The sequence below is a fragment of the Hyla sarda genome, chromosome 5, assembly GCF_029499605.1.
Source record: "Hyla sarda isolate aHylSar1 chromosome 5, aHylSar1.hap1, whole genome shotgun sequence".
Classification (NCBI taxonomy): Eukaryota; Metazoa; Chordata; class Amphibia; order Anura; family Hylidae; genus Hyla; species Hyla sarda.
Genome location: NC_079193.1, coordinates 93,217,435 through 93,239,475, shown reverse-complemented (window position 1 = coordinate 93,239,475; position 22,041 = coordinate 93,217,435). Strand labels below are relative to the sequence as shown.

Here is a 22,041-nt window from a genome sequence, read left to right as displayed (position 1 = left end):
GAATGAGACAGCCTGGAGCTGGCATCAGCATGAGGAGAACATATGGTGGCAGTATGAAACAGACTGAAGGTGGCATCAGCAGCATCAGGAGTCCTGAAAGTGTTCCTTAACATAGTGGGGCTGTGGGTGGCAATACTAGTACCCAGTGACAAAGGTGGGTAAAAAAAAAAGAGAATTTGGCATCAGATGTGTGGTATCAGGCAGGTGGCAGGATCAGACTAGTAGCTGAAGCAGGTAGGCAGAAGAAAACGGTATTTTTTGTAAAAGTGTTAGTGTGCACAAGTAAGTATTGAGGATATGCATGATGTAAAACGTAACTTTGAATAATATTCTTAGGATAAAATATAAGTACCCACATTTGTTTTTTAAATCAAACAAAAGGAAAATTTGAGCAAAAAACACCATGTGCCACCTACACCACCAAGTATTGATGTGATGCAAAGACCTCTAAAAGGTGGAAGGGAATGGTTAATTGTATGGTTAATTGTAGCCGGTGGGGGTAAAAACTTCCTCTGTAAGGCCCTATTCTCGCATTATTAATTCCCTTCTTGGCAAGTGTTACTCTCCCTAAAAAGGGCGACCCCACACAGGAACCTCTCCCTATTTCTACCACTGCAAACACTGACATTTCCCAGGGTTTTTAGCTGGAAATAGGGAGAGGTTCCTGTGTGGGGCCGCCCTTTTTAGGGGGGAACTGTGTAGGGGTATGTGTACATGTAGTGTTTTACCCTTTATTTTTTGTTACTCAGCGTAGTGAAGTGTTTTTAGGGTACATACATATGGGCAGGGGTTCACAGCGAGATTCCCGCTGGGAGTTTGACCTACAGCGGAAAATTAGCTGCATCTCAAACTTGCAGCGAAAAACTCGCTGTAAACCCCCGCCCGTGTGAATGTACCCTGTACATTTGCATGGGGGGGGGGGGTCAAACCTTTAGCCGTTGCAAATCTACAAATACCAGCATGCCTTTTGGCTGTCCGTGCATTCTAGGGGTTGTAGTTATGCAACAGCTGGAGGCACACTGGTTGCAAAACACAAAGTTTGTTACTTAACTCAGTGTTTTGCAACCAGTGTGCCTCCAGCTGTTGCAAAACTACAACTCCCAGCATGTATGGTCTATCAGTGCATGCTGGGAATTGTAGTTTGCAAGAGATGGAGGCAAACTGGTTGCAAAAAAAACGAGTTAGGGAACAAACTCTGTGTTTCGCAACCAGTGTGCCTTCAGCTGTTGCAAAACTACAACTCTCAGCATGCAGTGACAGCTGAAGAGCATGCTGGGACTTGTAGTTATGCAACAGCTTGAAGCATACTACTAAAACTCAAAGCATGCCCTTTGGCTGTCCATGCATGCTTGGGGTTGTAGTTATGCAACAGCTGGAGGCACACCGGTTGCAAAACACTGAGAGTTTGTTACTTAACTCAGTGTATCCCAACAAGTGTGCCTCCACTGCCACCGCTGCCTCCTTACTGCCGCCGGTCCCGCTGCTGCCCTCCGGCAGTCCCACCTCGATAGCTGATCCCTCACCACTCCGGCACCCACTGCCATCTTCCCCCCGCTCTGCCCGGATATCCAGGGGCGGGCAGAACGGGGATTTCAACTTTAACCCCCCTGCCCCCCACTGCCATTGGTTGTTCAGTCCTAACCGACCAATGGCAGAGGATAGGAGGAGGTGGCACCACTGCCACCTCACTCCTATCCTTCAGGATGGTCGGAGCTGTTTCTGACAGCTCCGATCATTCCTATTTTCCAAGCTTTTGGTTCATCAGAGACCCAATCAGCCCGGAATCGCTGCAAATCACCGATCTGAATTCTCTCCCCGGGGTTTGCACGAGGTGCCTGCTGAATGATTTCAGCAGGCATCCCAGTCTAATCCCCACCCGGCACGCAACAGGGACTGAAATTCCCACGGGCATACAGGTCGGCCCTTGGTCCTTAAGTACCAGGGAGGAAGTGTGTACCTGTATGCCCCTAGTCCCCAACAAGTTAAAGTCTCATGCAAATCTATGGGAAATGTATGTTCCGGCATAACTTCCGCACGGTTGGAGATATTTCAATAATACCTGGTCACATGTTACTTATATGTCAAATCAAAATATATGATAGTTAAATTAACCCTTACCTACACCCTAATATAAAAGACAGGTTTTTGTTTCAAGTCGCATGCAAGTATATAGGACTTCTGGTAACTTACTCCACAAGCTCCGGTCTGCATCTTCTGGTGAATGTGTCAGTCCAGCTTGCTAGCCACACCCACTATGCATGTCAAGCCCCACCTCACAAAAACACGCCCACTGTTTAAGCCACACCCCCTTTATTTTCTACCCTTTTTGTGCATCGGTCTGGCTTGCAAATTATGCCCCTTTACACAAAGCCATGTTCCCCTCTATTTTTGGCTTACAATATCTTCATCACAACTCGCTCCCATCTGAGGACGGGATATGAGGATGGGACATTAGGACGGGATATGAGGATGTGATATGAGAACGGGATATGAGGACAGGAAATGAGGATGGGATATGAGGACGGGATATGAGGATGGGATATGAAGACGGGATATGAGGATGAGATATGAGGTTGGGATATGAGGATGGGATATGAGGTTGGGATATGAGGATGGGATATGAAGATTGGATATGAGGTTGGAAAATGAGGTCAGAATATGAGGATGGCATATGAGGACGGGATATGGGGAGGGGATATGAGGATGGGAGATGAGGTCAGAAAATGAAGTCAGAATATGAGGATGAGATATGAGGACGGGATATGAGGAGGGGATATGAGGAGGGGATATGAGGTTGGGATATAACAACAATATATGAGGATGGGATATGAAGTCAAAAGCTTCATCCTTTGTTGATTTTTCTCCCCAAAAAGGATAAGATAGGAAAAACTGGGCAACACCGGGTACTCAGCTAGTAGATAGATAAATACTGTAGACAGATCGATTTTCAGAATTTTCTGAATACAGTTGATCGAGACATACAATATACACTAGACATGTGCGAAACCAAAAATTTTGTTTAGTTCATTTTTTTTTTTCGGATTAAAAATGTTTTGGTTCTGTTAAACCTTCGAGATACAGTAATTTGTTTTATTCTGTTTTCATATGCATGCGTATATATTTTTTTCGGTTCTATTCGGAAACTGTTCTGCTTTCGGTTGAATTTGTTACTTCGGATCTATTGGTTATACATGTCATTAGTTTTATTTTAGTTTTCGTCCGATTTCGTTATTCGTTTTTATGGTTATTGGAGATGGAGATACCGTTTTTAATAACATTTCGTAGGGTATCATTAAAAAAACAAAAATAAAAAAGATTCAGAAGTGAAGGAAAAAATTGTATCTAACTAAATTTATCTTTTTTTATAACAAATTTTTTATTAATTTTTAAACAGGGATCAATTTATGCAGGCGGACAGGGCACTAAAAATGTAGCCAACAATAATAAAAATGTAGGTGGTTCACTGTTCCATGATGGGAGTAGAAGTACCTGTACTAATCTGCAAATTAATGAGACGGCCGAGTCTCTAGCAGCATGCTCCCTGCCAGGAGACACCGGAACATGGACTGCTATTGATACGCTCTACGAGGTACCATCTACATGCCTGTATAACTGTTATCTACTAATACAGCTACCAACAATGCATAGAGACTTTGCATTATTCCATACTCCCAAACAGGGAGTCATAGACTCGTTACCTCACCTGGATATCCACAACTTTATCTGATAAGCCCTGACAGAGTACAAAATACTTTATATTGTGCAATATTTTGATCCAGGTTATTTCATTATATTTTATTCTATTCTTATTTTATTCATATTTAGTGTGTGGCCACATTTTTATCATCTACTATATGCAACTTTTATTATATGTTTTATACAGGTATAACCTTTTTTTGCCGCCACATTTTATATTATATATTCATTTTCGCTAACTTGTGTCCCTGTTGACTCACAAGGGCCCTGTGAGTCACAGCACATAACATTGTTAATTTTATATACTAATAAACTCAAATTGGTTCAATATTCATGACCCTGAGCCCCGATTTCTTTTGGTCACTACCTAAATTTTCGACACTGTGGGTATAGGTGCCATTTGGGTAGCTCGGGTCTTTAGGTCACTAGTCTGACAAGAGCCTCTCCAGCATTCCATTTTTGCATCATAACGTTGCCATGTTTTTACTTTTGGAAGACATCAGATGGCTTCAAAGTTCAGCAGCAATTTTCCAATTTTTCACAAAATTTTCAAAATCTGAATTTTTCATGGACCAGTTCAGGTTTGAAGTGGATTTGAAGGGCTTTCTTATTAGAAATACCCCATAAATGACCCTATGATAAAAACTGCACCCCTCAAAGTATTCAAAACGTCATTCATTAAGCGTGTTAACCTTTTAGGTGTTTCATGGGAATAGCAGCAAAGTGAAGGAGAAAATTCAAAATCTTAATTTTTTTACACTTGCATGTTCTTGTAGACCCAGTTCTTGAATTTTTACAAGGGGTAAAAGGAGAAAAATCCTGTCAAAATTTGTAACCTAATTTCTCTCGAGGAAGGAAATACCTCATATGTGGGTATAAAGTGCTCTGCGGGTGCCGTAGAGGGCTCAGAAGGGAAAGAGCAACAATGGGATTTTGGAGAGTGAGTTTTTCTGAAATAGTTTTTGGGGGGCATATCACATTTAGGAAGCCCCTATGGTGCCAGAACAGCAGAAAACCCCCCATATGGCATACTATTTTGGAAACTATACACCTCAAGGCACATAACATGGGGTCCAGTGAGCCTTAACACCCCACAGGTGTTTGACGACTTTTCGTTAAAGTCGGATGTGTAAATGCAAAAAAAAAAACAAATTCCATTAAAGTGCAGTTTTTTTTCCCAAATTTAACATTTTTACAAAGGGTTATGGGAGAAAATGCCCTCCAAAATTTGTAACCCCATCTCTTCTGAGTATGGAAATACCCAATGTTAGGACGTAAAATGCTCAGCAGGGGAACTACAATGCTCAGAAGAGAAGATGTTGCATTTAGGAAGCCCCTATAGTGCCAGAACAGCAAAAAAAAAAAAAAAACACATGGCATACTATTTTAGAAACTTCACCCCTCAAGGAACGTAACAAGGGGTACAGGGAGCCTTAACACCTCACAGGTTTTTGATGACTTTTTGTTAAAGTTGGATGTGTAAATGAAAAACAATTTTTCACTAAAATGCATTTTTTTCCCAAAATTTTACATTTTTACAAGGAGTAATAGGAGAAAATTACCCCCAAAATTTGTAACCCCGTTTCTTCTGAGTATGGAAATATCCCATGTGTGGACGTCAAGTGCTCTGCTGGCGCACTACAATGCTCAGAAGAGGAGAAGCACCATTGAGCTTTTGGAAAGAGAATTTGTTTGTATTGGAAGTCAGGGGCATGGGTGTTTACGAAGCCCCCCGTGGTGCAAGAACAGTGGACCCCCCCACACATGTGACCCTATTTTGGAAACTACACCCCTCACAGAATTTAATAAGGGGTGCAGTGAATATTTACACCCCACTGGCGTTTGACAGATCTTTGAAACAGTGGGCTGTGCAAATGACAACTGTTCCAAAAATCTGTCAGACACCTGTGGGGCGTAAATGCTCACTGTACCCCTTATTACATTACATGAGGGGAATAGTTTCCAAAATGGGGTCACATGTGAGGGGGTCCATTGTTCTGGCACTATGGGGGCTTTGTAAACACACGTGGCCTTCAATTCTGGGCAAATTTTCTCTCCAAAAGCCCAATGGCGCTCCTTCTCTTCTGAGCATTGTAGTGCGCCAGCAGAGCACTTTAAATTCACATATATGTGTATGTTATTACAAATTTTGGGGTCTTTTTTCCTATTTTCCCTTGCGAAAATGAAAAATGTAGGTGAACACCATCATTTTAGTGAAAAAAATTTTTTTTTTCATTTTCCCATCCAACTTTAATGAAAATTTGTCAAACACCTATGGGTACTAAACACCTGTAGCCCTAAACTGTTTCCTTGAAATACGACAGGGCTCCGAAGTGAGAAAGCGCCATGTGCATTTGAGGACTATATCAGGGATTGTATAGGGATGGACATAGGGAACAGGGTGCCTCCAGCTGTTGCTAAAGTCCCAGCATGCCTGGACAGTCAGTGGCTGTTCGGAAATGATGGGAGTTGTTTTTTTTGCAACAGCTTTAGGCTCTGTTTTGGAAACACTGCTGTACAATACATTTTTCATTTTTATTGGGGGGGACAGAGTAAGGGGGTGTATATGTAGTGTTTTACCCTTTACTTTGTTTTAGTGCAGTGTAGTGTTTTTAGGGTACATTCACACCGGCGGATGTTTACAGTGAGTTTCTCGCTAGGAGTTTGCTCTGCGGCGAAAAATTAGCAGCAGCTCAAACTTCAAGCAGGAAACACACTGTAAACATGCCCGTGGGAATGTACCCTGTACATTCACATGGGGGGGGGGGACCTCCAGCTGTTTCAAAACTACAGCTCCCAGCATGTACTGACAGACCGTGCATGCTGGGAGTTGTACTTTTGCAACAGCTGGAGGCACATCAGTGGGAAAACCTTTGGTAAGGTTCTGTTACCTAACTCAGTATTTTACAACTAGTGTGCCACCAGCTGTTGCCAAACTACAACTCCCAGCATGTGCTGATTGCCGAAGGGCATGCTGGGAGATGTAGTTATGCAACAGCTGGAGGTACGCAACTACAACTCCCAGCATGCCGAGACAGCTGTTTGCTGTTTGGTCATGCTGGGATTTGCCGTTTTGCAACATCTGAAGGGCTACAGTTTAGAGACCACTGCACAGTGATCTCCAAACTGTGGCACAACAGATGTTGCAAAACTACAAATCCCAGCATGCCCAGACAGCAAACTGCTGTGTGGGCATGCTAGGAGTTGTAGTCTTGCAAGATCTAGAGGGCCACAGTTTAGAGACCACTGCACAATGATCTGCAAACTGTAGCCCTCCAGCTGTTGCAAAACTACAAATCCCAGCATGCCCAAAGAGCAAACAGCTGTCTGGTCATGCTGGGAGTTGTAGATGTGCAACATCTTGTATAGTGGTCTCAAACTGTAGCCCTCCAGATGTTGCTAGGCAACTCACCGGCTTGGTTAGGATCCAGGGAGCCACATTGCCGTCCTCTTCTGCTGCCGATCACCGCAGCCGATCGTCGCCTCCGCCGCCACCGATGGGTAAGTGGACTTCGTCGCTGGTCCCCGCATACGTCCTTGGTCCTTAACTACCAGGTAGCTAGGACGTACACGTACGTCCTTGGCCCTTAAGGGGTTAAAGGGGTATTCCAGGAATTTATTTTTTATTTGACTATGTTACAGGGGTTGTAAAGTTAGTGTAGTTCATAATATAGTGTCTGTACCTGTGTGTGACGGTTTTCTCACAATTCTTTTGTGATTTTCACCCCAATATTTATTTTGAACAGCATACAAAATGACTGTTGTCTCAGATTTTTCCCAGGTTGCAATGTGGCCGAGACCTGACTCACTAGTCAACTGATGACAGGGAGCCTGTCTGCTTCAATGAGTGGAGCGATCGCTTGGTGGGAGAGAGATCAATCTGCAACTAATGCAACAGCTGTAGGCACCCTGATTGAAAACCACTGGTCTTTTGAATAGATGCAGCTCATTTATGTTTCAATGGGTGCGGTGGCTGATGTGTGGTAGGGAGGAAAATGGAATTATGGGATTTGTAGTCATAAAAAGAAAATTCAAACAGGAAATACCAGTTCACAAAAAGATAGCCACAGTATTATGGTGATCTCATAACATAGCCATTTAGCCCCAAGACAAGCTCAGATCCTTCCTAAGCATGTCCATTACTGTCTGGCAGGTACGTACTAAAATCACCTTATGGTGGATACCCCTTTAACCCCTTAAGGACACATGACGTACTGGAACGTCATGTGTCCACTCCCGATCTATAACGCGGGGCCACGGCGTGGCCCCGCGTCATAGCGGTTCGGGCCCCGCCTCTAACAACGGCCGGGACCCGTGGCTAATAGCGCGCGGCATTGATCGCTGTGCCGCGCGCTATTAACCCTTTAGACGCGGCGTTCAAAGTTGAACGCCGCGTCTAAAGTGAAACCGAAAGCATGCCGGCTAGCTCAGTGGGCTGTTCGGGATAGCCGCGGTGAAATCGCGGCATCCCGAACAGCTGACAGGACAGCGGGAGGGCCCCTACCTGCCTCCTCGCTGTCCGATCGCCGAATGACAGCTCAGTGCCTGAGATCCAGGCATGAGCAGTCATGCGGCAGAATCATCGATCACTGGTTTCTTATGAGAAACCAGTGATCAATGTAAAAGATCAGTGTGTGCAGTGTTATAGGTCCCTATGGGACCTATAACACTGCAAAAAAAAAGTGCAAAAAAAAAAGTGAATAAACATCATTTAACCCCTTCCCTATTAAAAGTTTGAATCACCCCCCTTTTCCCATAAAAGAAAAAACACAGTGTAAATAAAAATAAACATAAATGGTATCGCATAAAAATAAACATAAATGGTGCAGAAATGTCCGAATTATAAAAATATATCGTTAATTAAACCGCTCGGTCAATGGCGTGCGCGCAAAAAAATTCCAAAGTCCAAAATAGTGCATTTTTGGTCACTTTTTATATCATGAAAAAATGAATAAAAAGTGATCAATAAGTCCTATCAATGCAAAAATGGTACCGTTAAAAACTTCAGATCACGGCGCAAAAAATGAGCCCTCATACCGCCCCATACACGGAAAAATAAAAAAGTTATAGGGGTCAGAAGATGACAATTTTAAACGTATAAATTTTTCTGCATGAAGTTATGATTTTTTACAGAAGTGCGACAAATTCAAACCTGTATAAGTAGGGTATAATTTTAATCATATGGACCTACAGAATAAAGGTAAGGTGTCATTTTTACCGAAAAATGTACTACGTAGAAACGGAAGCCCCCAAAAGTTACAAAATGGCGTTTTTTTTTTTCAATTTTGTCTCACAATGATTTTTTTTCCCGTTTCACCGTAGATTTTTGGGCACAATGACTGACGTCATTACAAAGTAGAATTGGTGGTGCAAACAATAAGCCATCATATGGATTTTTAGGTGCAAAATTGAAAGAGTTATGATTTTTTAAAGGCAAGGAGCAAAAAACGAAAATGCAAAAACGGAAAAACCCCCGGTCCTTAAGGGGTTAAGAGATGAAGCTCTCCCAGTGTGCAATGATTCTGTGTGAAGGATTTGCCCGAATGATGTGAGACATTTTTATAACAGGGTGAATTTATTTTTTACAGTAAATATTTTTTTTTTATATATATCCTGGATATTTATAATTTTGTTTATATTTTCCTAGATACTCAACTTGTCTATATGGATTTTCACACCACTGGCCGACATGCAGTTCTTTATTGAATTTTTTCTGATTGACATCAGCATCAAGTCGGATTGTTGTAGTTATTTTATCCATTTGGTATTTTTTATTTTTTTTTCTCCAAGACGGCTGTCGGGATCTACAGATGCGGAACATACACTGACAGCGTAATCTCCCCCATACTGGGAGTCAACTAGGTAGGATCCTAAACGTTCACGGGTAGTGATGTCGCGAACATAAAATTTTCTGTTCGCGAACCGCGAACGCGATCTTCCAAAAAGGTTTGCGAACCGGGCGAACCGCCATTGACTTCAATGGGCAGGCGAATTTTAAAACCCACAGGGACACAATAGTGATTTAAAAGTTGTTTCAAGGGGACTAACACCTGGACTGTGGCGTGCCGGAGTGGGATCCATGGCAAAACTCCCATGGAAAATTACATAGTTGATGCAGAGTCTGGTTTTAATCCATAAAGGGCATAAATCACCTAACATTCCTAAATGGTTTGGAATAACATGCTTTAGCCCCCTTTAGGCAGCACATTGAGCCCCCTTTAGGCATCACATAGTTAGATCCCAAAATCACAAAAATTGCAGCACCATAACAAGTGCAGCAGCAGAGGCCCGAAAAATTAGGCATGTACACCTGGCTAGAAAATTTGGTATTGTCGCAGCTGTAGCAGCGGCTATAAAAATTGCAGTACCATAACAAGTGCAGCAGCAGAGGTCAGAAAAATTAGGCATGTACACATGGATGAAAAATTGGGTATTGTCGCAACCGCAACTGTAGCAGCGGCCAGAAAAATTGCAGCAGCATAACAAGTGCAGCAGCAGAGGCCCGAAAAATTAGGCATGGACACCTGGCTGGAAAATGTGGTATTGTCGCAGCCGATGCTGTAGCAGCGGCCAGAAAAATTTCTGTTTGTTTTGCCAGGCAGAAAGTGCCCTAAAACATTGCGGCTTGAACCTTAGTTGGTGGCGGATAAGTCACGCAAGTCATCCGGCATTCAGAGTTCAAATACAGCAGCGTGTGGACCATTTTTAGCCCAAGGCAGCTCATCTGATCAGGCCTTGTTCAGTCAAATGTATCGCCCAGTGTCAGTCCCTTCGGGATTCATCCCTCATTCATCTTAAGAAAAGTGAGGTAATCCAGACTTTTTTGACCAAGGCGACTCCTCTTCTCATTGACATTACCTCCTGCTGCACTGAAGGTCCTTTCTGACAGGACACCCTAAGCGGGACAGGCCAGAAGTTCAAGCGCAAATTGGGATAGCTCAGGCCACAGGTCAAGCCGGCACACCCAGTAGTTAAGGGGTTCATCACTCCTCAGAGTGTTGATATCTGCGGTTAAGGCCAGGTAGTCTGCTACCTGTCGGTCAAGTTGTTCTCTGATGGTGGACCCCGAAGGGCTGTGGCGATGCATAGGACTTAAAAAGCTCCGCATGTCCTCCAGCAATAGCATGTCTGTACAGCATCCTGTCTTGTTCGTGGGAGGAGAAGGAGGACTACTTTCACCTCTTCCCCTGTTAGATCCCTGTTGTTGTCAGGAACCGGACTGGTAGCGGGTAGTGGATCCTCTGTGTTAGTGAGGCGATGGCGTGGGCCATACCAGGGGACCAGTTCTAAGAAGTTACTGGTTTTCACCAGAGCAAGGCAGGATGGAGTTGCTGCGGCGGTAACTCCCAGGTCATATCCCCCGATAGCGACTCGACCTCACTAACAGCTGAGATAGGCGAAGTACACAAGGACAAGGCGAAGGCAAGGTCGGACGTAGCAACAGGTCAAGGCAGGTGGCAAAGGTTCGTAGTCAGGGGCAACGGCAAGAGTCTGGATACACGGGCTTGGGATACACACAGAACGCTTTCTCAGGGAACTAGGGCAACAAGATCCGACAAGGACAGGAAGGGGAAGTGGGTTTTTATACATTAGCACTGATTGGACCAGGCACCAATTAATGGTGCACTGGCCCTTTAAATCTGAGCAAGTTGGCGGGCGCGCGCCCTAAGGAGCGGGGCCGCGCGCGCCGGGAGGAAGGGGCAGCAGGAGGACGGTAAGTGAGTTGGGATGCGGTCCGTGAGCGGGGACGTCCCGATACACAGGTCGCATCCCCGCCGCTGATAGGGAACAGCGCTCTCGGTCAGAAGCAGTGACCGGAGCGCTGTCAGAGAGAAGACGCCGCGAGCGCTCCGGGGAAGCAGCGGGACCCGGAGCGCTCGGCGTTACAGTTGTGCTGTTACATGACCCTTATACGCTGTGTACAGCATACTTCTTAATTTATTTTGGACCTGCTGAATCCTTTCCGCCTTGCTGTAATGCGGTAACATGTCAGGCACTTTATGTTTATACCGGGGGTCTAGTAGCGTGGACACCCAGTACAGGTCATTCTCTTTCATCCTTTTTATACGAGGGTCCCTCAACAGGCACGACAACATGAAAGACCCCATTTGCACAAGGACGGATGCCGAGCTACACATCTCTCGTTCCTCGTCCTCAGTGATGTCAGGGAAGGTATCATTTTCTTCCCCCCAGCCACGTACAACACCACGGGAACCAGATAGGTGACAAAGAGCACCCTGGGATGCCTGCTGTGGTTGGTCTTCCTCCTCCTCCTCTTCAAAGCCACATTCCTCCTCTGACTCCTCTTCCTCACAATCCTCTTCCAGCGTTGCTGCAGGTCCAGCAAGCGATGCTGATAAGGCTGTTTCTGGTGGTGATGGTGTCCACAACTCTTCCTCTTCACGCTCATCTATTGCCTGATCCAGCAATCTTCGCAGAGCACGCTCCAGGAAGAAAACAAACGGTATGATGTCGCTGATGGTGCCTTCGGTGCGACTGACCAGGTTTCTCACCTCCTCAAAAGGACGCATGAGCCTACAGGCATTGCACATGAGCGTCCAGTAACGTGGCAAAAAAATTCCCAGCTCTGCAGATGATGTCCTAGCACCCCTGTCATACAAATATTCGTTGACGGCTTTTTCTTATTGGAGCAGGCGGTCGAACATTAGGAGTGTTGAATTCCAATGTGTCGGGCTGTCGCAAATCAAACGCCTCACTGGCATGTTGTTTCGCCGCTGGCTATCTGACAAGTGCGCCATGGCCGTGTAGGAACGCCTGAAATGGCCACACACCTTCCTGGACTGCTTCAGGACATCCTGTAAGCCTGGGTACTTGAGCACAAAGCATTGTACAATCAGATTACACACATGTGCCATGCACGGCACATGTGTCAACTTGCCTAACCTCAATGCCACCAACAAATTTGTTCCATTGTCACAAACCACCTTGCCGATCTCCAGTTGGTGTGGAGTCAGCCACTGGTCCACCTGTGCGTTCAGGCCCGACAGGAGCGCTGGTGCGGTGTGACTCTCCGCTTTGAGGCAAGTCAACCCCAAGATGGCATGACACTGCCGTATCGGGGATGTGGAATAGCACCTGGGGAGCTGGGGGGGTGCCGGTGATGTGGAGCAAGACGCAGCAGTGGAAGAGGACTCGGCCGAGGATGTAATGGAAGAGGATGGAGTAGGAGGAGTAGAGGAGGTGTCACCAACTCCTCTGCAGAGCCACACATTCCATGCTTGGCAGCCGTCACCAGGTTTACCCAATGCGCAGAGTGGGTGATATACCTGCCCTGACCATGATTTGCAGACCAGGTATCAGTGGTCAGATGGACCCTTGCCCCTACACTGTGTGCCAGACATGCCATAATTTCCTTTTGCACAATGGAGTAAAGGTTGGTGATTGCCTTTTGTGCAAAAAAAATTTGGCCGGGTACCTTCCACTGCGGTGTCCCAATGGCTACAAATTTTTTAAAGGCCTCAGACTCCACCAGCTTGTATGGTAAAAGCTGGCGGGCTAGCTGTTCCGACAAGCCAGCTGTCAGACGCCGGGCTAGGGGGTGACTTTGAGACATTGTCTTCTTGCGCTCAAACATCTCCTTAACAGATACCTGACTGTGGGCAGATGAGCAGGAACTGCTCAAGGCGAGAGATGGAGAGGCGGATGGTTGAGAGGGGGGCAAGGAGGGCAGTAGTGGTTGACTTGGCTGAAGATGCTTGGCCAGGAGGAGGATGGCGGCTTTGACTTTGTGTGCTGCTTGTACTGACGTGCTGATCCCATAGGCGTTTGTGATGTAACATCATGTGCCTTCACAAAGCAGTTGTGCCTAGGTGGGTGTTGGACTTCCCACGACTCAGTTTCTTCTGGCACAGGTTGCAAATGGCCTCGCTGTTGTCAGAGGCAGACACACAAAAAAAATGCCACACTGCTGAGCTCTGCGATGACGGCATTCTGGTGGTGGCAACAGCATGCGTTGATTGGCGTCCCGTCTGGCTGTCCCCGGGTTGTGCCACTAGCTCCTTGCGATGACCTCCCCCTGCTTCCAACTCGTCTCCTCCTCCTCTCTGTCTCCCCATCTGAACTTTCCCCCTCTTCTTCTCTTCTAGCTGGCACCCACGTGGCATCCACGGACACATCGTCATCATCAACACCTTCACCGCTATCTGACACCTCAAGAAAGGAAGCAGCAGCGGGTACAACATCATCATCACACCGTACGTCCATGTGTGTAATGCTACCTGACTGAGACATATCCCTGTTAACTACATCCTCTGGCAATAATGGTTGCGCATCACTCATGTCTTCAAACTGATGTGCAAATAACTCCTCTGACGGATCAAGTAAAGCTGCTGTGGTGCTAGTGTTGGTGGTGTCGACAGGCGGGCAAGTGGTAGCATGAGAAGTGCCCAAAGCTAAGCTAGAGGAGGAGAAGGATGGTGCATCAAGCTTCCGAGCGAAAGCTGTAGTAGATTGGGTGTCTTGTGATAGCCAGTCAACTAAGTCCTCAGAACTCTGGGGGTTCAGGGTACGTGGCCTCTGAACACTGGCCATTCTAGGGCCAAAAGGAATCCCAGCACCACGACGGCCCCTGCAAATGTGATTTGCACTAGGGTGACACAATTTGCCCTGCAGGCAAAAAAACTGGTAACTTTGACGTGAACTGACAGTGATGACTGGTTTTATTTAACAGCTAAAAAAGGTATATTTTTTTTAATTTGCACAACTGTCACACCTAATGTGATTTGCACTAGGGTGACACAATTTGCCCTGCAGGAAAAAAAACTGGCAACTGTGACGTGAACTGACAGTGACGACTGGTTTTATTTAACAGCCAAAAAAGGTATTTAAAAAAAAAAATTTGCACAACTGTCACACCTAATATGATTTGCATTAGGGGGACACAATTTGCCCTGCAGGCAAAAAAAACTGGCAACTGTGACGTGAACTGACAGTGACTACTGGTTTTATTTAACAGCCAAAAAAGGTATTTTTTTTTTAATTTGCACAAATGTCACACCAAATGTGATTTGCACTAGTGTGACAATGAGCAAAAAAGCTTGCCAGCGGAGCTCCCCTTTTAAGCAGTGGTCTCCAACCAGGGTGCCTCCAGCTGTTGCAAAACACACGGACTGATATATTTCAGCCCTTTGAATACTGTAGTAGTTAGTTTCTTTAAAGAAAGAAACCTTCCCAGCGGAGTTCCCCTTTTATGCAGTGGTCCCCAACCAGGGTGCCTTCAGCTGATGCAAAACACATGGACTGATATATTTCAGCCCTTTGAAAACTGTAGTAGTTAGTTGCTTTAAAGAAAAAAAGCTTGCCAGCGGAGTTCCCCTTTTAAGCAGTGGTCCCCAACCAGGGTGCCTCCAGCTGTTGAAAAACACACGGACTGATATCTTTCAGCCCTTTGAATACTGTAGTAGTTAGTTGCTTGAAGAAACTTACATTTTATACTGGAGTACCCCCTTTTAACCAGCGGTTCCCTCCCAACCAGGGTGCCTCCAGCTGTTGCAAGACACACGGACTGATATCTTTCAGCCCTTTGAATACTGTAGTAGTTAGTTGCTTGAAGGAACTTAAGTTTGATTCTGGAGTACCCCTTTTAACCAGCGGTTCCCTCCCAACCAGGGTGCCTCCAGCTGTTGCAAGACACACGGACTGATATCTTTCAGCTTTAAAAAGGGCTTTTTTGGGTGCTGTCCTTAAAGCAGATGTTACACTAGTGCTTTAGAAGTAAACTGGACCCTGAATACACCACCTAGCAGCAACCTAGCTATCGCTTTCCCTATACAGCAGCAGCAGCTTCTCTGACCCTCCACTTCCTAAGCCTGCAGCATGCTGAATGAGGGTAAAATGGTGTCCGTGCAAGAGGTAGGAGGGTCTGGAAGGGAGGGACTGCTGCTGATTGAATGTAATGTGTCTGCTGACTCTGACTCACAGGGTCAAAGTTTACTGCAATGTTAAAGTATAGGGGGCGGATTGAACTTCACATATGTTCGCCCGGCGATGCGAACGCGGACATGCTAAATTCGCCGGGAACTGTTCGCCGGCGAACAATTCGCGACATCTCTATTGACGGGATGACGGTGCTGTTTCAGGATCTGATGTCCTGATCGGGCTTGCATTGGCCGACAGGTGACCTGTTGGCCATCTATGGAAGCCATTTAATGGATACCTACCTGAGATGGACTTTTGGAGACACTGCAGTAACAAATAAGTCAAACTACCTGTGGATTCCCAGACTATATGCCTTTGCCAGTTTTAGAAATGGAGAATGCTGAATACTAAAAACAACAGCGCATGCGCGCTTCACATATGTTATTGCCATGCCATTTTATTGCCATGGCTACAAGATGCTCCTTTCTTATTGGTTAACACAATCCAACTTCCTCCTGATGCCTAATGCCCTACGCCCGCGCAATGATTTTTTCCCCACGCCAACGCGGTTTTCTTGTCATATAGGTGCGTGCCGAGTACAGTGGTGAGTGTCTGCCCTCTTGTATTATTAATTCTAGCATTAATTTACGACATTTTTAAACAGCACTGCACACGTATGGATCAGTTTTGGTCCTCTTCATATATATGCACTTTATTTTTAAAACTTTGCACTAAATGAGGTTTTGTTTTTATCACTATATTGTACAATATGAAAAATTATTATATGCACTTTATTGATTGATCAATTATGTATTGTAATTGCTACTATTTAAGTACCTATGTTTGACTCACTAGTCATGCTTGAAAAAGCGGTGTGAGGCCTCGGAAATGCTGCACTTGTTATCTGAGGATGAAATAAACACTGCACTTTATTGAAAACTCCTTTTGTGTGCTGCGATCCTTTCCAATGGATAGATAGATAGACATTCCACTTGATTTATTCAGCCAGCCCTCTGATTCTGATCATTAAAAAAAATTTAATTTGTTGTTTTTTTTTTATTTAGCAAATCCATTTTGGACAATCAATCTTTCTTGATAATCAGATTCCATGTAACAAATTTGTTTTTCTGGATTATTATTATTATTTATAATAAGTCTTTGTTCATATAGCCTCAGGATTATGATTATCATTATTATTATTATTATTATTATTCAGAAAATGTTTAAATAATTAAAAAGAAAACTGAAACAACATGAAAACAGAACCCTGCCCAAAATTTTAACAGGCTAAAGGGGGAAGCTACTGTACACAAAAGCTATAATTGTACACTTTACATGGAATATTATGTTGCATATATATATTTCTTTTTATATACGTCTAGCCTTAGACTCCCTGATTACAACACTGTTTTTATCTTTCTTGCTCTGCCACCCAGTTACCAATATATAGTGGTTTTACTATTTTATTGACTATCTGCACTATTCATTGAATTGTCAGATAGGCGAGAACTTGCAGAATAGGATGTGAATAGTAGGCTAAGGGCGTGTGACTAGGAGCTTAATAATTCCTACCCCGAAACATGATTCACATCCCCTTGGCTTCCTAATCGCACCTCCTGTCCCTAGGCCAAGGTTCTGCTTATGTGTCAATTCAGTGAAAAGTACAGATAGTCAAGCATATATTAAAAATCCTATTTCTCTGGAACAATGCTGTAGAATGAAAGTAAAAACTAGGTAAAGATCAGCATATCAAAAGCTAAAAGGTGAAATAAAAAATCCTCTTTAAAGTATGTCACCTTACTTTTTTTTTACTTCATAGCAATTACACAAATTACAGATATGACACTAAACAGCTTTTTAACATATAGTACATGCATAAAACTAAGGAAAGTCAATTATTCAATTTTTTTACCACAATATGTTTTTTTTTTATCACAATATGGTTTCACTACTGTGGTTAATGTAAACAATGACATTAGCTAACCCTCAAAACTGATGTAAAACTGAGACATTAGCCAGTATATCCTTATATGAAGGACACACTTGAGCCCGCACACCACGCCAAGGTTTCTCAGATGGTGCGGGACCTATCCGCTAACCTACCTGGCCAGATAAATAAAACCAGGAACCAAAATACGGCAGCCATAGGTCCGACCTGCAGATTGCTCCGACTGCTTCTTCTAACCATCAATAAGCTTCTTACACCTCTCAGCTGGAATGTTGGACCACTCTTCCTTTGCAAACTGTTCCAGGTCTCTCTTATTGGAAGGGCACCTTTTCCCAACAGCAATTTTAACCTCTTCAGGACACAGGGCGTATGGATACGCCCTGCATTCCGAGTCCTTAAGGACCGAGGGCGTATCCATATGCCCGTGGGAAATCCGGTCCCCACCGCTAGCCGGTTGGGGACCAGAGCCGGATGCCTGCTGAAATCATTCAGCAGGCACCCCGGCACATCGCCCGGGGGGGGTCCTGAGACCCCCACCCATGTCGGCGAATGGAGAAAATCGCATGTCAATTCAGAAAATAGGGCTGATCGGAGTTGTCAGCAACAGCCCCGATTAGCCTGAGGGATAGGAGTGAGGTCGCAGAGCTGCGATCTCCTCCTATCCCCTGTTCTGGGTTCCTAGTTCTGACCAATGGCAGCGCAGGACAGGGGGTTGCCATGGCAACCGCCCGTTCTGCCCGCCCCTGGATGTCGAGGGGATCTGGGAAGAAGATGGAGGCCGTACCTGCAGAACAAGATGCCTGGGGACCCGGGATCTTCGCTGGAGCCTGCTGGATACTTGCTCAGGGAGGGAATCGACGTTGGGGGGGGGATTGAAAGTGAAAGTAAAATGATCTTTACTGTGGCAACCACTAGGAAGGCCAAACTGCAACTCCCAGCATGCCCAGACAGCCAAAGGCTGTCTGGGCATGCTGGGAGTTGTAGTTTTGCAACATCTGGAGGGTCACAGTTTGGAGACCACTGCTACAGTGGTGCCCAAACGGTAGCCCTCCAGATGTTGCCAAACTACAACTCTCAGCATGCCTCAACTGCCCAGGCATGCTGGGAGTTGTAGTCCTGTAACATCTGTCCCTTCAGATTTAGCAATTTTCATGACATTTTTGAAAATTGCTGCTCTACTTTGAAGCCCTCTAATTTTTTCAAAACAAAAATATGTCCATTTTATGATGCCAACATAAAGTGGACATATTGTATTTGTGAAGAAAAAAAAAATGTATTGTGAATATCCATTTTCCTTCCAAGTAGAGAGCTTCAAATTTAGAAAAATGCTAAATTTTCTAAATTTTCATGACATTTTGGGATTTTTCACCAAAAAAGGATGCAAGTAACGCCGAAAATTTACTGCCAAAATAAAGTAGAATATGTCACGAAAAAACAATCTCAGAATCAGAATATTCGGTAAAAGCGTTTTCGCGATATTAATTCGTAAAGTGACGGTGGTCAGAATTGCGAAAAAGGGCTCAGTCCTTAAGGTGAAAAAGGGCTGCGTCCTTAAGGGGTTAAGATCTCTCAAAATGCAGTCTTGCTTTTTTATGTCTCTGTGTCAGCAGTGGGGTCGTCCTGAGTCTCCTGCCATATCGTTTCATTTCATTTAAATGTCGATGGATAGTTTTAGCTGCCACTGATGCTCCCTGAGCCTGCAGGACAGCTTGAATATCTTTGGAACTTGATTGGGGCTGCTTATACACCATCTGGACTATCCTGTGTTGACATCTTTCATAAATTTTTCTCTTCCGTCCACGTCCAGGGAGATTAGCTACAGTGCCATGGGTTGCAAACTTCTTGATAATGTTGCGCACTGTGGACAAAAGCAAATCTAGATCTCTGGAGATGGACATGTAACCTTGAGATTGTTGATATTTTTCCACAATTTTGGTTCTCAAGTCCTCAGACAGTTCAATTCTCCTCTTTCTGTTGTCCATGCTTAGTGTGGCACACATAGACACACAATGTGAAGACTAAGTGAACTTCTCTCCTTTTCATCTGCTTTCAGATGTGATTTTTATATAGCCCACACCTGTTACTTGCCCCAGGAGGGTTTAAAGGAGCATCACATGCTTGAATCAATCTTATTTTTCCACAATTTTGAAAGGGTGTCAATAATTTTGTCCAGACCATTTTTGGAGTTTGGTGTGACATTATGTCCAATTTGCTTTTTTTCCTCCCTTTTTTGGTTAAGTTCCATCACACAAACGGAATAAATATGTGTATAGCAAAACATGTGTTACTGCTATCCTTTTCTGTTAGAAATACTTTATTTTCTTGAAAAATTTCAGGGGTGCCAACATTTTACGGCCATCACTGTGTATATGTATATCAGCCATAAATTATGTGTGAAATGAACCAGTAAAACCAAGTCATAAAAAATATGTATATAAATATGTTGTTTTTTAGATCCCAGAAAGCTATATGATTGTAAATGCCTGGATGCAGAGCATAACCCACTGTGGCAATGATGTATATAAAAAAATGAAATAATAAATCAAATGGAGTAACCATCAAATGAAAATAAAAGGAGACAAACTAAAAAAAAATAAAAAAAATTAAGAAATAAAAAAAATTAAGAAATAAAAAAGAGAAGAAATAAAAAAATATATAAAAAATTGAGAGAATGAAAAAAATTATTAATGATGATAATAGGAGGGAATATTAGGCTCCGCACCAATCAAAACTCCCATGTGGAACTGTGGCATGTCACTGAACATAAGGGAGGATCAACCACAGCATGACATTGGCAGCATCAAGGCAATTCCGATCCATGTCCAGGATGCTATCCGGGAAAATCTGTGACATAACAAGGGCAACTGGAGAGCAACCGATCACTTCCCAAATGACCTGGTGACTGTATATAAACAGTGCTTGTACCAATGTGAACAATATTTCCTTCACAAAACCATTACATCCAAACTGGATCCACCTCCTCTACTCTAGAGTAAAAATAAAAACAAAATAAATGAATAATATAGTAACGTTAGTCACTCGGGTACCCCTGCATCCCCTGCATAGCAACTACGTACGTTGTTTCTGTAAGACATAACAAAACTAGATTGAACAACCATAGACATACTATTCGAAAAAAAATTTAGACTTACCAGTTGCAAAACATTTTGCTGAACATACAGAACATGACCTGAGATTCATGATCTTAGACTATATCCGACCGTTAAGAAGAGGTGGGGATAGCAAAACACTGTTGATGAAGAGGGAATTGAGGTAGATTTTTGAACTTTCCAAGCTGCGGCCACAAGGGCTCAATGTGGAGTTCAAGATCACACCTAGTATGCTGTGAAAACCTTTTAGGTGTAAGACTTACATCTGTATCTGGAACAACAGATTGGCCCTCATTTACTTAGAAAATCGGGTTGTAAGTCTATGTTGCTTTCTTACCCGACTGCTTTTTTCCCCTGATATTCATTATTATGTCGCATCCTGTTTGTCGCACGTGGGTTTTGTTGGTTTTGGTTTCAAACTCCTCTGAGTTGTCGGGAAAAAATCCACAACAATTCAACAAATTCGGGTTGGAAACCTTTATAAATATGTGGGAAAGCTCAGAAATGTCGGGTTACGCCCCTTTATCGGGTTTGGGAGAATCCACATCGGGTTCGTCGAGAAAAAATGTTGCATCGTGTCGCAGACTGGCGCACGATGTCTGCGACATGGCGCAGACAAAGATGCGCCAAAAAAACCCGACAAAAGAAGTCGAGTTTAGAATAGTAAATGAGGGCCATTGACTACCATGTTTACTCATTTCTGTTTTTGTTATGTCTTACAGAAACGACTTACAGCACAACCAGAGGAATATCATTATTTTTCATGCTTATTATATATGTAACAACAAGAAGACCTGGCTACATGGTGATTATTGTGAATTGGCAATTGTTTTCACTAAATAAAAAATTCACTCGTACATATTAGTATATTTTACATTTTTCACATGATGCCACACATATGGAATGTAGTTGCTATGCAGGGGATGCAGGGGTACCCGAGTGGCTAACGTTACTATATTATTCATTTATTTTGTTTCTATTTTTACTCTAGATATGAGGAAGTGGGTCCAGTTTGGATGTAATGGTGTTGTGAAGGAAATATTGCTCACGTTGGACAAGCACTGTTTAAATACAGTCACCAGGTCATTTGGGAAGTGATCGGTTGCTCTCCAGTTGCCCCTGCTATGCCAAAGGTTTTCTGGGATAACATCCAGGACATGGATCGGAATTGCCTTGATGCTGCCGATGTGATGCTGTGGTTGATCCTCCCTTATGTTCAGTGACATGCCACAGTTCCACATGGGAGTTTTGATTGGTGCAGACCCTAATATTCCCTCCTATTATCATTATTAATAGTTTTCTCATTCTCAAAATTTTTCATTTTTTTTTTTATTTCTTCTCTTATTTCTTAATTTATTCATTAAATTCTTTAATTTTTTTGTTTTTCTCCTTTTATTTTCATTTGATGGT

The 22,041-nt window shown here is 43.8% G+C and overlaps 1 long non-coding RNA gene across 1 annotated transcript in view; it reads left to right on the top strand.

The window, feature by feature from the left end:
* LOC130272568 (uncharacterized) overlaps positions 1–21,711 on the top strand; it is a 30,557-nt gene extending 8,846 nt beyond the window's left edge. The window contains exons 2-3 of the long non-coding RNA XR_008843611.1: positions 21,354–21,436; positions 21,623–21,711. This is a non-coding gene — a long non-coding RNA (uncharacterized LOC130272568). The remainder of the gene's footprint in view (positions 1–21,353; positions 21,437–21,622) is intronic.
* The last annotated feature ends 330 nt before the right edge of the window (positions 21,712–22,041 follow it).